A 15,249-nucleotide genomic window follows, 5' to 3' on the forward strand; every position below is an offset into this window, starting at 1 on the left:
AAAGGACAGAGCAAGGAGAGATTAATCCTCTTTGTCCTCAGGCGACCTACAAGGAAGAGGAAGAAATACCCACCCACGAGGAGAAGAATTCTGGGTCGCAGTGGCAAGGATCAATGGCATTAACAGATCAATGTTATATGTATATACATGCAATGCTTTATTATAAAAGAAAATAAATATATATATATATATATATATATATAAAATAGAATATTGATAGATACCTCTTAGGCCCAGGGGAAGGGTAGTTACTTTGCCAAGGTTCCCTGGAGGTTTCCCCCGTTTCCCCCACAGGGGGTTTTTCCTCTCCTGACTGGCGGATAACTCCGTGTGAGCGGTGGGGTACTACCTGGGTGCATTGATATATTATGGCGGCGCTGGTGGGTCCTCGAAGTTGGTTAAAATACATTTTGGGGACTCCTGGAATACATGGATCTCCTTCATTGGACGGTGTTGTGGTGGTGGTCTGGTGAGATTCGGTGATACCCGGCAGTGGAACGTCGGATTCACATTAATGGAACACTGGGTGACGCCCGGCGACTGAGCGTCGGGGTCACAATACTAGGAGTTTGGGTGATACCCGGTGATGGAATGACGGGATCACATTGGCAGGAGAGCAACCTCTCCCTCGGATTATTGGTGCTTCCAGGGCCTCGCGACCAGAAGTAAGTTTGGGAGGGAAGGGGCAATGCCCTGGAATGGTGAACTACCAGACCCCCCTTTTTAGCTTCAAGGGCCTCACCAAGTGTCTCTTAAGTATAAAATTATCAATAAATTGGCTGCTGTGGCCGTTTGCACCCAAGAATGGTTGTTGTGATCTTTATTAGGGGGGGGATGGGTATATCAGGAATCGACCTTACCAGAGTCATGCAAAATACATATCAGATGCCTAGGAGATGCAATTCCAGCAGCTCCATGAAATAGGGTTACAATGAGAGGTAACACCTATATACACAGCTGGTAGCACAGGACACACCAATCACAATAGGTGAAGTTACACCTGACCCTGCTCCCCCTCCCTAAACAATGATATTTTCACACGCTCATTAGATGCTTCCATAAACTTAATAGAGTCTAAGTTCTTCAGACTCGATTAGAATGAGAGTAAATAAGAGATATGACTCTAGCTACCAGTGTGAAGATTGTAAGATTTCTAATTGTTTTATTCAAATACAGATTTTGATATAGAAAAAACATTGCCAATTAAAAAAAAATATATACAGTGGGGAAAAAAAGTATTTAGTCAGTCAGCAATAGTGCAATTTCCACCACTTAAAAAGATGAGAGGCGTCTGTAATTTACATCATAGGTAGACCTCAACTATGGGAGACAAACTGAGAAAAAAAAATCCAGAAAATCACATTGTCTGTTTTTTTTTTCATTTTATTTGCATATTATGGTGGAAAATAAGTATTTGGTCAGAAACAAAATTTCATCTCAATACTTTGTGATATATCCTATGTTGGCAATGACAGAGGTCAAACGTTTTCTGTAAGTCTTCACAAGGTTGCCACACACTGTTGTTGGTATGTTGGCCCATTCCTCCATGCAGATCTCCTCTAGAGCAGTGATGTTTTTGGCTTTTCGCTTGGCAACACGGACTTTCAACTCCCTCCAAAGGTTTTCTATAGGGTTGAGATCTGGAGACTGGCTAGGCCACTCCAGGACCTTGAAATGCTTCTTACGAAGCCACTCCTTCATTGCCCTGGCGGTGTGCTTTGGATCATTGTCATGTTGAAAGACCCAGCCACGTTTCATCTTCAATGCCCTTGCTGATGGAAGGAGGTTTGCACTCAAAATCTCACGATACATGGCCCCATTCATTCTTTCATGTACCCGGATCAGTCGTCCTGGCCCCTTTGCAGAGAAACAGCCCCAAAGCATGATGTTTCCACCACCATGCTTTACAGTAGGTATGGTGTTTGATGGATGCAACTCAGTATTCTTTTTCCTCCAAACACGACAAGTTGTGTTTCTACCAAACAGTTCCAGTTTGGTTTCATCAGACCATAGGACATTCTCCCAAAACTCCTCTGGATCATCCAAATGCTCTCTAGCAAACTTCAGACGGGCCCGGACATGTACAGGCTTAAGCAGTGGGACACGTCTGGCACTGCAGGATCTGAGTCCATGGTGGCGTAGTGTGTTACTTATGGTAGGCCTTGTTACATTGGTCCCAGCTCTCTGCAGTTCATTCACTAGGTCCCCCCGCGTGGTTCTGGGATTTTTGCTCACCGTTCTTGTGATCATTCTGACCCCACGGGGTGGGATTTTGCGTGGAGCACCAGATCGAGGGAGATTATCAGTGGTCTTGTATGTCTTCCATTTTCTAATTATTGCTCCCACAGTTGATTTCTTCACTCCAAGCTGGTTGGCTATTGCAGATTCAGTCTTCCCAGCCTGGTGCAGGGCTACAATTTTGTTTTTGGTGTCCTTTGACAGCTCTTTGGTCTTCACCATAGTGGAGTTTGGAGTCAGACTGTTTGAGGGTGTGCACAGGTGTCTTTTTATACTGATAACAAGTTTAAACAGGTGCCATTACTACAGGTAATGAGTGGAGGAAAGAGGAGACTCTTAAAGAAGAAGTTACAGGTCTGTGAGAGCCAGAAATCTTGATTGCTAGTTTCTGACCAAATACTTATTTTCCACCATAATATGCAAATAAAATGAAAAAAAAACAGACAATGTGATTTTCTGGATTTTTTTTTCTCAGTTTGTCTCCCATAGTTGAGGTCTACCTATGATGTAAATTACAGACGCCTCTCATCTTTTTAAGTGGTGGAACTTGCACTATTGCTGACTGACTAAATACTTTTTTTCCCCACTGTATATATATATTTCAAACAAAAAGCCGATTTAAACAATATATCACTATCTGATGACACATGTTTGTAGCAAAACACTAGTCTAAGATGTTCTCCAATGTTGTAAATATAATTACTATAAAAATAAATAACATACTTCTTTTTCCCACTGCTGATAGACCAAGTAATTGTGCTCCATTTCAGATTTGTGATACAATTGTGAAATAGTTTGTGGCTAAAATTCTGATTCAATAGTGTGATTTTTCAAGCCTCAATTAGTGACCACTATTTGACTTTATTGATGGAGCTACATTGTCTAAATTTTCATAAAACATTATACAATGTGGCACATTTATTAGCAGCGCTCCCGCAATCTTCATTGGCTCTTTGGCGTGTTATTTTATGTTGCTGGGAAAACTCACATAGAAATGTAATGACATTAGTCCTTAGGTTATATGGAAGCCCTAGTAAAATGAAGTAAGCGCACGTCTAATCCCAAAAATGTAGCCATGTAAGGGAAGCATGGTGATCGGACAGGCCATTTATCCTATTAGACAAAATGGCACAAGATGAATAAGAGAGATCACACGGATAGGCATAAGACTGCTATCACGCTGCTGCAAATGCAGGTAGAAGCTAGCTCCGCTAGGGGGCGAAAGAGTGGAGAGAGGTCCAGCACACAGATGAAGCAGACCTGCCGTGTAGCAGTGAAGCTACCACTAGGTGGCAGCAGAGAAGTCAAACAAGCCAAGTCAAATCCTAGACTGTAGCGCAGTACTAAAGGAATAAGCAAACTCGGGGTCAGAGACAAGCTTGGGTATCAGTAACGGTCAGGAGCGGATATACCAGAGACAAGAGACAAAAGCAGGTCAGGGTTCAAGCCGAGTTCAAGTACCAAGAAGTCCAGACACAAAGGGGACACACAGAGTCTGAACAGGGAGCAGGGAATAACACAGACACGGGTCGAGTCGGGAATAACAGCAGGACAAATCAGGGAGTAACAGCGTCAGCTACTCACACCGTAGGCAGAACTATAACTGACATCGCCTGCAGGAAGCAGTGGCGATAAATAGCAAACCTGAACCCAGACAGAGGATGAAAGATTAACCACTGAAATGACCAGAAGGGAATCATAGAAAGACAGGACTCAAAACCCGGTCTGGATCATGACAACTGCCATATTCAGAAGCCTAGTGACTAGTGATGAGCAACTATACTCGTTGCTCAGGTTTTCCCGAGCAAGCTCGGGTGTCCTCCGAGTATTTTGGCGTGCTCGGAGATTTAGTTTGTGTCGACACAGCTGCATGATTTGTGGACAGGCTGAATACATGTGAGGAATGCCTGTTTGTTAGGGAATCTCCAGGTCACGCAGAGAGCAGCAGAGCAGTGACATCACTGAGAAGAGGAGCAGAACAGCACAGGACACTGAAATATGTGACTATTTCTTACCATCTTTTCAGTTACCCATTAAAATCATTGTAATATTGTTCTATCTACTAGCTAACAAGGTACAAATATATATTTTTCCTGTAACAAATCACAATATACTTAAAAAGCAGAAGAAGAATGTACATACTCCATGTTTCTTAAGATACAAATTAAACCTAGTACTACAGGATAGCAGTCCAGTCCATCTCGGCCATAGTGTCATCCATATGACCTCACAAACCAGCACCATTAAAAGGATCGATTACTCTCAGTTAAGATCTGATATAAACTCTAGAGACCAAGGCGTACCCTGAGAGTGAACTTGACTTTTTCTGTATCTGAAGTACATGTGCTCCTAGCCAAGCTTCAAATCAAATAGAACAGGGCTGGGAAGGAACATACAGTACAGAACCTCTAGACATGATTTATACTTATAAAATACCTTAACAAAACAAGGCGACGTATTACTCAGGAAAGTTAGGAAATTGTTAAAAGTAATTGAAGAAAATGCTTTTAAAATCAGAAATCTATATGAAACTATATTGCTATTACAGCAGTGGCATTAGACTTTCTTTTTACTGTTCAGTGTTTGTCTGATGAACAGCATTGATGTCAGCATTATCTTCAAGGAATATAAGATCAGTAGCATTGGTACTCTGTATGCGATCTTCACATGCACAGTCATACAGAGAAGACTGTCAATCCCTGAGTAGGACTGCCCACTGGACTAATAGGCAGCCAAGAGATTTAAATGAATAGAGCGCAAATTTTGTGAACATTTTCCAAAAAAATGTATATGGTACTTATCTGCTCTATAACATCTTGCCTGCCTTTTGGCTAAGATCAAGTGCAGTATCATGCAAAAGGACTGTTTTAGGTTCTAATGCTGAACCGGCTGTCAGTTTGTTCGGGGCTATGGTGATAGTTGCGGCTCAGTATGCTCAAAGCGGTGACCGAGGTCGAGCCGGCCCACCCCTATGATTGCAAGCCCGAGGCTGTTGGGTGGAATAAAATTAATTTCCTCCTAGCAATGGGGCTCTCAATGCGGGCACCGGGCAGGTTCAGAACACTATTAACCTGCAGATTAACCCCATATCTGCTAATTAATAGCGGTTTTTTACATGACAGTTTCCCCTTTAAGGTTTCTTACGATAGTGGTAATCAAATCTAGGTGTCACAGGCAGGAACAGCGGGAAGTCCTATCACTATGGCTGCATCGTATCATTTAGTACTATTAGTGATGAGTGAACGTGCTCAGATATCGTATTATCCGAGCACGCTCGAACGTTATTCGAGTTTCTCAGGCGTGCTCGAATAATATGTTCAAGTCTTTCCCTAACAGGCAATCCATGCATGTGTTGCAGCTGTCTAACAGCCACAAGACATGCAGCCACGGGGACTCAACCATAGTATTCGAGCATGCCTGAGATACTTGATAACACAATATCAGAGCACGTTCACTCATCACTACACTGCAATTGCAAATATATCCAGATCGGGAAGCTTTCTATGACTATAATAAAAGTTCAACATTTTTATTTAGATTGCATGTTAAAACTTACAAAAAAATCATTAAAAAACAAGGTTTTTGCCTTTATAAGACAAGTAGTACACAGAAGTACAGTTGCATATCACAAAATTAGAATATTATCAAAAAGATAATTTATTTCAGTTCTTCAATACAAAAAGTGAAACTCATATTATATAGAGTCATTACAAACAGAGTGATGTGTTTCATATGTTTATTTCTGTTAATGTTGATGATTATTGCTTACAGCCAATGAAAACCCAAAAGTCATTATCTCAGTAAATTAGAAAACTTTATAACACCAGCCTGAAAAATGATTTTAAAATCCAAAATGTTGGCCTACTGAAATGCATATTCAGTAAATGCACTCAATAATTGGTCGGGACTCCTTTTGGCATCAATTACTGCATCAATGCAGCGTAGCATGGAGGCGATCAGACTGTGGCACTGCTGAGTTGTTATGGAAGCCCAGGTTGTTTGATAGCAGCCTTCAGCTCATCTGCATTGCTGTGTCTGGTGTCTCTCATCTTCCTCTTGACAGTATCTTGACCTACACAACACAGTGGACCTACACCAGCAGATAACATGGCTCCTGAAACTATTGTGTATACTTCACACTAGACCTTGAAAATCAAGGTCCTAGAGTCTGGAGGAAGAGAGGAGAGGTTAGGCGAATTTGCTGGCCAATCAAGCACAGTAATACTGTTGTTTTTAAACCAGGTATTGGTACTTTTGGCAGTGTGGACAGGTGCCAAGTCCTGCTGGAGATTGAAATTTCCATCTCCAAAAAGCTTGTTGGTAGATGGAAGCAAGAAGTGCTCTAACATTTTCTGGTAGACGGCTACGTTGACTTTGGACTTGATAAAACACAGTGGACCTACACCAGCAGATGACATGGCTCCTGAAACTATTATTGATTGTGGATACTTCACACTAGACCTTGGAAATCAAGGTCCCAGAATCTGGAGGAAGAGTGGAGAGACAGACAATCCAAGCTGCTTAAGGTCTAGTGTGAAGTCTCCGTCAGTGATGGTTTGGGGAGCCATGTTGTTAGGAACGGCGGAACGCACTAAATAAATAAATAATAAAGTGCGTTCGCCGCTCGGGGTCCACCGTGCAGTAGGTGTTAAACCGCTGCTAGATAATGGCAGACGCGCTATGTGGTGGTATATTGCACGGGGGTTAGACGTCACCCGGTGTGCGCTGGGCGTACTCTGTTAGCTTCACAGAGACACCTAAGGAATTAACATAAATGCTGAGCCTGTTGGACTCACAGGTCTCAGATAAGTGCACGCACGATATATGGTCACAGGAGCTGGACCCTAGGCAGAAGGTCAGAGTCCGTCTAGACCTACCGTGCGTGTGGCATCGCAGCTGCGGACGCCAAGAGGTGCTGCAGACTGCAGCACGGTGACAGACACTGCCGCTAATCGACAATGCCCGGTAGCAGGCGCACTGTCAGACGCTAGCACTGTGGAGGATGCTATTGTGGCTTGCAGCTTGCCACTGGCTGGCGCAGACTCTAAACTTAAGTCGCTATACACACTCATAATATCAGAGGAAGGGGATCTTAATGAGTCATTCGCAGGTTTATGCATCCATCATAATTCACACAGTAGCAACTAGAGACTATACTATCGCATGGCCGAGTGACCATGCGGGCCTTTTATAGCCGTGCGCTTCCGGGACCTTCCAGAACTCTGGGATGGACAAATCAGATCTGGAGAAGAACCTGAGCACTTGACTCCCGATCTCCAATGGGAGATCGTCTCGTGAGCATGCCCAGTACAGTGACGGAGGGACTTAGCCTATGGAGCGATTTGCTGCTGAACAGCCTGCATTGCTATTGCTGACCCAAAGGTGGCAGTAACTTGCAGACCCACAGAGCAGGACTGGGCAGAGAGTCTGGGATGCCAGGATTGCTGAGCAATCTCCTCTGCGGTCGATAGATAATGGGAGACTGCAGAATGTGAGGCTCTGGATTCCTGTTGAGCCGCTGCAGGAACCCAACGCCTAACACATGTCATCTGCTGGTGTAGGTACACTGTGTTTTATCAAGACCAAAGTCAGCGCAGCCATCTACCAGGAAATTTTAGAGCACTTCATGCTTCCCTCTTCTGACAAGCTTTTAAAGGGATGGAGATTTCATACTCCGGCAGGAATTGGCACCTGTCCACACTGCCAAAAGTACCAATACCTGGTTTAAAAACAACAGTATCACTGTGCTTCATTGGCCAGCAAACTTGCCTGACCTTAACAGCATAGACAATCTATGGGGTTTTGTCAAGAGTAAGATGAGAGACACCAGACACAACAATGCAGATGAGCTGAATGCTGCTATCATAGCAACCTGGGCTTCCATAACACCTCAGCATTGCTACAGGCTGATCGCCACCATGCCACGCCGCATTGATGCCAAAGGAGCCCCAACCAAGTATTGAGTGCATTTACTAAATATACTTTACATTTCTGTAGGGCAACATTTTGGATTTTAAAATAATTTTTTCAAACTGGTGTTATAAAGTACCGTATATACTCGTGTATAAGCCAAGATATTTAGCCCATGTTTTGGGCTGAAAGTCCCCCCCTCGGCTTATACGCGAGTCATATAACGGGGGTGGGCGGGGGAGGGGGAGCGGGGGTGTCAGAGATCATACTTACCTCTCCTGGCACTTCTCTGCAGCCTCTGCTTCTTCCTCTGCCGTCTGCTTCCTGCATTCAGCGGTCACGTGGTACCGCTCATTAAACTCATGAATATGTGCATATTTAATGAGTGCTACCACGTGACCATCTGAATGCAGGAAGCATAGAAGGGATGGGGGTGGAGCAAGTATAAAAGGGCTGAGGACGCCAGCAGGGGGCGCTCGACCGAACAGGAGAGAAGGAGCAGGAAGGCTAGAGGGCGCCAGAGAGCCAGAGCGAGAGCAAGAAGAAAAGAGCAGCGACTGGAGAGAGACTCACCGCAGACAGGCGAGAGACTGCACCGAGCCATCCAGCAGAGAGACACCGACCGCGCTCCTCGCGGCCACCACCGCCCGACTCCAGCCTGGGGCTGTTGCCTGCCTGCTGCCACTGCCCGACTCCAGCCCGCGGCTGTGGACTGCCCATTGCTGCCCGCGGCCACCGTCGCCCAACTCCAGCCCGCGGCTGCAGCCTGCCTGCTGCCACCCGCAGCCACCGCTCCACTTCAGCCCGCAGCTGCGGCCTGCCCGCTGCCGGCCACCGCCGCTCCACTCCAACCCACGGCTGTGGCCGCCACATCTTGACTCCGGCCCGCAGCTACTTGTTCACCACCACCCGCGGCCGCCGCTGCCCGTCCCCAGCTTGTGGCTGCGGCCTACACCCCCCGGTCCCTGGGCAATGCTGTCCTGCCTCCACTGTGAGGCGCAACGCAGAGGAACTCTTCAGGGGCCTGCTGTGCCCCTGCTTCGCCTGGGCGTAGGAACGCCCGAAGTCTCCGCCAGATCCTTGTCGGCTGGGCCCAGCGGCTGAAACGCCAAAGCAGCACCGACCACCACTCTGCCAGACGTCAGAGAGGATAAGTGACTCGTTGTAGTTAATACCCAGGACCCGTAGTCGGCCTATAGTGACCGGTCTTGACCAGGTAGTCGTATTCGTGTTACCAGTGTATTCTTGTTTTGATCCCTGCGAGGATAACTGTTGTTAGCTTGTTGATTGCTCAAGATAGCCCCTATAGGTATACGTATTGTAAGGTAGCGCTGTCATTCGGGTAGGGGATACTCGCTTGGCAGCCAATAAATCACATCCGGCACAGGTTTTCCATAAAACAATCACAGTCCATGCGGTTAATTTAGGCATCATAAACCATGACCAGCAACATAAAGTTCATATCAATAGCATAGCGTCCATGACAGAGCTTCCCTCTGTTTTCCCTGTGATCACACAGGTTGTGCAATGTCCAGCACACAGGATCTCTTAGCCTCACAGTTATATCCCCTCTCCGGGTTTACCTCATGGCTGCTTCTCCATACTGCAGTCGTCCATTCCCTCCAGGGAACTATCAGGCACGTGCAGCCATTAAACACAGCGTTCACTTGCTGTCAGGAAGACAGCCCCATCTCTCTCAGATGGGACCTTCCAAAATGGACCAACCAGGTCCCAGCATTCAGTCCATGTGACCTACTATGGCCACCTTATATGGTCCGCAGCCACGCCCTCCGGGTAACATGGCTATGACCTCATCACAGGTCCTTCAACCACTCATACACACTTTACAATAGCGTTCTTAAATACACCCCCTGGGTGGGTTTGTAGGTAACTGGTTCCGCCCGTCTCACCAGCTACCTGGAGACTTCTCCCTGACACATTGGAACGAAAGATCAGCTCTGCTGATCAGCACATAAGCAAGCATCCATCCCAAGGCCACCCACCTTGAGATACATAATGATCTTTTAGCACCCTGCTCCTGTTACCTCTCTGGACAAGGCTATCCGTTAGTCCTGGGACACCCACACAGCGCCCCCTAGCGGACACAGTGGTCACTACACCACAGTATATATAAAAGTTACATCTTAAGTTCATCCCGTCTCCCGTCTCGTCACCGCACCCCGCGTACCTGCGATTACTACATTGCAACAAATGTCACCAAGTATTCCTCCTAGCCTGGTACTGATTACTAATAAAGAACAATATGGGATAGATTGAGATGACAAGTGAGAAAAAAAAATCGTTCCACTCTCCTGGATCAGAATGGGATATTTTTTTTTTTTATAAACTAGTGTGACCCCAGTCCAAGGCAACCTTCACACGTTCAGTATTTGTAAGCCATAACCAGGAGTGGGTGATAAATACAGAAATGGTGATTGTTTTGCGCCTGGTTTTGGCTTACAAATACTGAGGTAAAATATTGACTAAATACTAATAGTGTGAACATAGTCTCAGTCTATGAAATCCAGGAGAAACCTAGAGAGCCTTGTTGAGTCCCATAGATTTATAAGCTGAAAATTCATGAAGTGACCTCTGCTCCACACAGTCGACACTGTGATTCAGCAGGTCACAAATCTGGGCTCATTTTGTATACTTATTAATGTATGCTTTGTTACAAGGGTTCTCTATTTTTATGACCATTAGGCTGTGTGCACACACAGCGTTTTTTTAGCGGATTTGCCAATAAATCCGCTATAAAAACGCTAAAAATAAGCTTCCCATTCATTTCTGTGCATTTTTCAATTTTTGTACATATTGATGCATTTTTTACCGCGAAAAACGCTTTGCAGTAAAAAACGCAGCATGCTCATTAATTTTGCTGATTTTTCCGCATTTCTGGCTATGTCTATGGGTCTGGAACCGTGCGGAAAAAAAAGCGTGTTTTTTGCGCGGAAAACGTGCAGAAAAAAACGCGCGGTTTCTGGGAAGGGAGTCCGGTTTTTAAGCAGAAATTTTCTGCTACATGTGCACATAGCCTTACCCTTCCTATGTACATTTACCCTTTTCCCCTCCCTTTTTCTTGTTCCCCCTCCCTATCCACCTCCCAGTTTTATAAACACTTTAATACAAATCACAAAACTCAAGATAAAAAGCGGACGGCACCGCTGTTACCGTGTGACTTCAAATGATGTGCGGCATACAGAAGCCCAGCAGCTGGGAATCTCGGGTGCCAGACCTGGAAACAGTCAATCCTGAGAATCCATGCAAAGAGAAGAGGTCGCACTCATCGAGATGGAAGTTTCACTGATTTATTGACATATCATGAACATGTCAAGTCGGGCGAGTGACATAAGGAGTGCTAGAAAGGCTGACAACGGCAGTTTCGCGCTGCTCGAGCGCTTCAACGGGTCAAACAGTGGGGGGAAGTGCCGGGTTCATATGGAAATCACATCACTCCGTACCTCCTCCCTCCACAGCTGCTGTCTAAGTGACATTAGTGAATTAAAAACATGCTGAGATGCATTACAACATACAAAAGCATAAATACAACTTACTGCACAAGCAGAAAAATGGTTACATCGAGAGATAAATTACAATGCATATTCATATATCGAAGACTACTGTTATTTTCATATGTCGAAAACTACTATTTTTTTCTTTTTCTTATGGAAAACATCTACAATCATATGTATCCAGAGACCGAACTGTCTCACTATTATTGTATTGAACCATGAATATACTCACAAAAAAAAAAAAATTTCAAAAAAATTCTCTCAAAAAAAAAAAAAAAAATTTTTTTTTTCAAAAAAAATTTTTTTTATCCTGAAATGAAAAATGTTAATTGTGTGCAACTTAATATCTGTTTTTTTTAGGATTCTCATAAACTACTATGTACCTGCATAGCTGTATCTTATTATGGATAAAGACAATAATGGACTATCAATGACAAATCTCAATCATAGCGGACAAAAACCGCTGCACTGAAAACGCACAATGTATACGTGCACGTGGTCACTAAACGATTCAAATGCTACGGGAAAGAAAATCCACCAAATTCAAAAAGATGTCTTTGTCTCAAATATGTAAGAGTTCATCAAAGCTACAATAAGAGGCTCCAGAAAAAAGGTACCAACCAGAAAAGCCACATGTATACACATGTGACCTAGTTCTCCTATCAATGTCAAGGGAAATGAGGGAAAATATAAACTCCTTCATAAAAAAACAGCCATGTCTATTCTATCATTAAAACCCATTATTGTGTTTATCCATAATAAGATACAGCTATGCAGGTACATAGTAGTTTATGAGAATCCTAAAAAAACAGATATTAAGTTGCACACAATTAACATTTTTCATTTCAGGATAAAAAAAAATTTTTTTGAAAAAAAATTTTTTATTTTTTTTTGAGAGAATTTTTTGGAGTATATTCATGGTTCAATACAATAATAGTGAGACAGTTCGGTCTCTGGATACATATGATTGTAGATGTTTACCATAAGAAAAAAGAAAAAAATAGTAGTTTTCGACATATGAAAATAACAGTAGTCTTCGATATATGAATATGCATTGTAATTTATCTCTCGATGTAACCATTTTTCCGCTTGTGCAGTAAGTTGTATTTATGCTTTTGTATGTTGTAATGCATCTCAGCATGTTTTTAATTCACTAATGTCACTTAGACAGCAGCTGTGGAGGGAGGAGGTACGGATTGATGTGATTTCCATATGAACCTGGCACTTCCCCCCCACTGTTTGACCCGTTGAAGCGCTCGAGCAGCGCGAAACGGCCATTGTCAGCCTTTCTAGCACTCCTTATGTCACTCCCCCGACTTGACATGTTCATGATATGTCAATAAATCAGTGAAACTTCCATCTCGATGAGTGCGACCTCTTCTCTTTGCATGGACTTTAATAAAAATATTTAAATACAAATCTGGACTCATGATGCCGGAGTAGACCAGAGGGCTGGTGAAAACTGTAGAAGAAGGTGCTCAGTGAGTATGTTACTGTGCTCATTACAAAGACACACAACTGCTAACAAAGGGGGAAATTTTAAAAAATTAACGTAGTGGTCCTTTAGTGAACTATGGAAATACATTATTGTAAATTTTTTAGCTCTACTCAGATTTCGTAACTAGGCAAGTTCCTGCAATGTTGATGCTAAAAACAAGCTGAGCACACACGGGTGGGGGGTCACTTAAGTAATAGAGATGACAGTTCCTAAAAAACCCTAACCATCATTTAGACATTTAGGAATTGTCAACAAAGTCAGTGGTGTCATGTGTTACTTAGATGACAGGGGTCAAGGTTTAAAATTGTGATACCTCAACATCCTGTAGCCATAAAGTGGCCAACAACTGAACAGACCGACTACACGAGAACAATCAGATGGGCCAACCAAATGGCAAATAAAGCAGTCTATGAAGTCTACAGGGCAGCATATGATGGTGGAAAAAAGATTACTTCCCAGCTATATCACTTGCAGATCTAATATTATTCTTATACACAGGACTAAACAGTAATAATATTAGAACATCCACAAGAGAGGAATAGCAGAAAATGTCACTGTAAGACAGCAGCATGATTATTGTGGAGCAGGGGTTGAAGCACCCTAGCCCAAGAGCTTAGGAGGGCCCAAAATGTCCCTTGGGGCTGTACGTGAAGACCCATGGTATTAAAGACCACTGAATTGGAGATTTTTGTTAGGCGTCGGATTCCTGTAGCTACTCAACAGGAGTCCAGAGCCTCACATACTGCTTTTCAGCAAATCATTCCTGAGGCGAAGTCCTGCTGCCGCTCCACTGAGCATGCTCATGAGACGATCTCCCCTTGGAGCTCGGGAGTCACGTGCTCAGGTCCTTCCCCTGATCTGATTGGTCCATCTCAGAGATCTGCAAGGTCCCGGCAGCGCATGGCTATAAAAGGACCGCATGGCCGTTCGGCCATGTGCTAGTATAGACATTACTTGCTAGATATGTGAATGGTGACGGATGTATGATTCTGGTGACTGACTCATTTGAAACCCCTTCCTTCTGATATTACGCATGTGGATAGGGAATTAGTTCAGCAGTCAGCGCAAGTCAGTGGCAAGCCTTAAGCCACTGTGCTCACTGCGCCTCTACACTAGCGTCCGATTGTTCTACTCCTCACGCCACTATAATCTCGTGGCAGTGTCCTACGCCGCGCTGCAGTTGCAGCTCTCTTTAGTGCCCACAGTAGTGATGCCACACACACAGTAGGTCAAGATGGACGCAGTTCCTTCTGCCTTTGGTCCTGCACCTGTGACCTGATACCGTGTGTGCATATATCTGAGACCTGTGACACTAACAGGCTCAGCCTTTTTGTGTTTACCCCTACTGGCATCTCTGTGATTAAACAGTGATTGCTCTGCACACCTGGGTGACGTTTACCCCCGTGTGCATTATACCGCCATATAGCACGTCTGCCATTACTCAGCAGCAGTTATAACACCTTCTGCACGGTGGACCCCGAGCGGCGAACGCACTTTATTATTTATTTTATTTAGTGCGTTCTGCTGTTCCTAACATTTTGCATTGGATCCATTAGTTTCAAGCTGCACAACTGCTGTATCTACGTATATATCTATATATCTACATTGAGTAACGTCAAGAAAATGATGTCTTCAGACATAAAAAGGCAACTTCAGAAACGGCTTAAACTTATCGTACAGCATAAGTAGCAGCAATGTGCTAGATCACTAACATCTGCCAATGTGGGGTCTATAAAAGACGTCACTGTTACACAATCCTCCCGATCCTCCAATCCTCCAATGCCACATATCCATAGCTGCTAATGACGCCATGTAGAGAGGTCATCATTACAATCAGATTGACAGGGGTGAAAAGGAAATTGTTACCTGAAATGTTTTAGACAAGGTTTTAAAGGGTTTTCCACCATCAAAAAAATGAGTGCATACTTATAAAGCTCCCCCTGCCTCCTTATAATAATAATAATTACTTACCCTCTCTGGGTACAGCATCAGTTCTCTTTCGCCACTCTAGTCTTTGCTTTGTGTATTAGCTGCAGTAGTGACGTCACGACTACAGTGGACATAACCGCTGCAGCCAATCACTGAGCACAG

The 15,249-nt window shown here is 44.1% G+C and overlaps 1 protein-coding gene across 1 annotated transcript in view; it reads right to left on the reverse strand.

The window, feature by feature from the left end:
- The window catches only part of PFKFB3 (6-phosphofructo-2-kinase/fructose-2,6-biphosphatase 3), a 63,254-nt gene extending 51,733 nt beyond the window's left edge, over nt 1-11,521 (reverse strand). The window contains exon 1 of the mRNA XM_073589044.1: nt 11,320-11,521. The gene's annotated coding sequence lies outside the window, so the exon portion shown is untranslated. The remainder of the gene's footprint in view (nt 1-11,319) is intronic.
- Between the last annotated feature and the right edge of the window lie 3,728 nt (nt 11,522-15,249).

The sequence above is a fragment of the Dendrobates tinctorius genome, unplaced genomic scaffold (genome assembly GCF_039654945.1).
Source record: "Dendrobates tinctorius isolate UK_male_01 unplaced genomic scaffold, ASM3965494v1 ptg000105l, whole genome shotgun sequence".
NCBI lineage: Eukaryota > Metazoa > Chordata > Amphibia > Anura > Dendrobatidae > Dendrobates > Dendrobates tinctorius.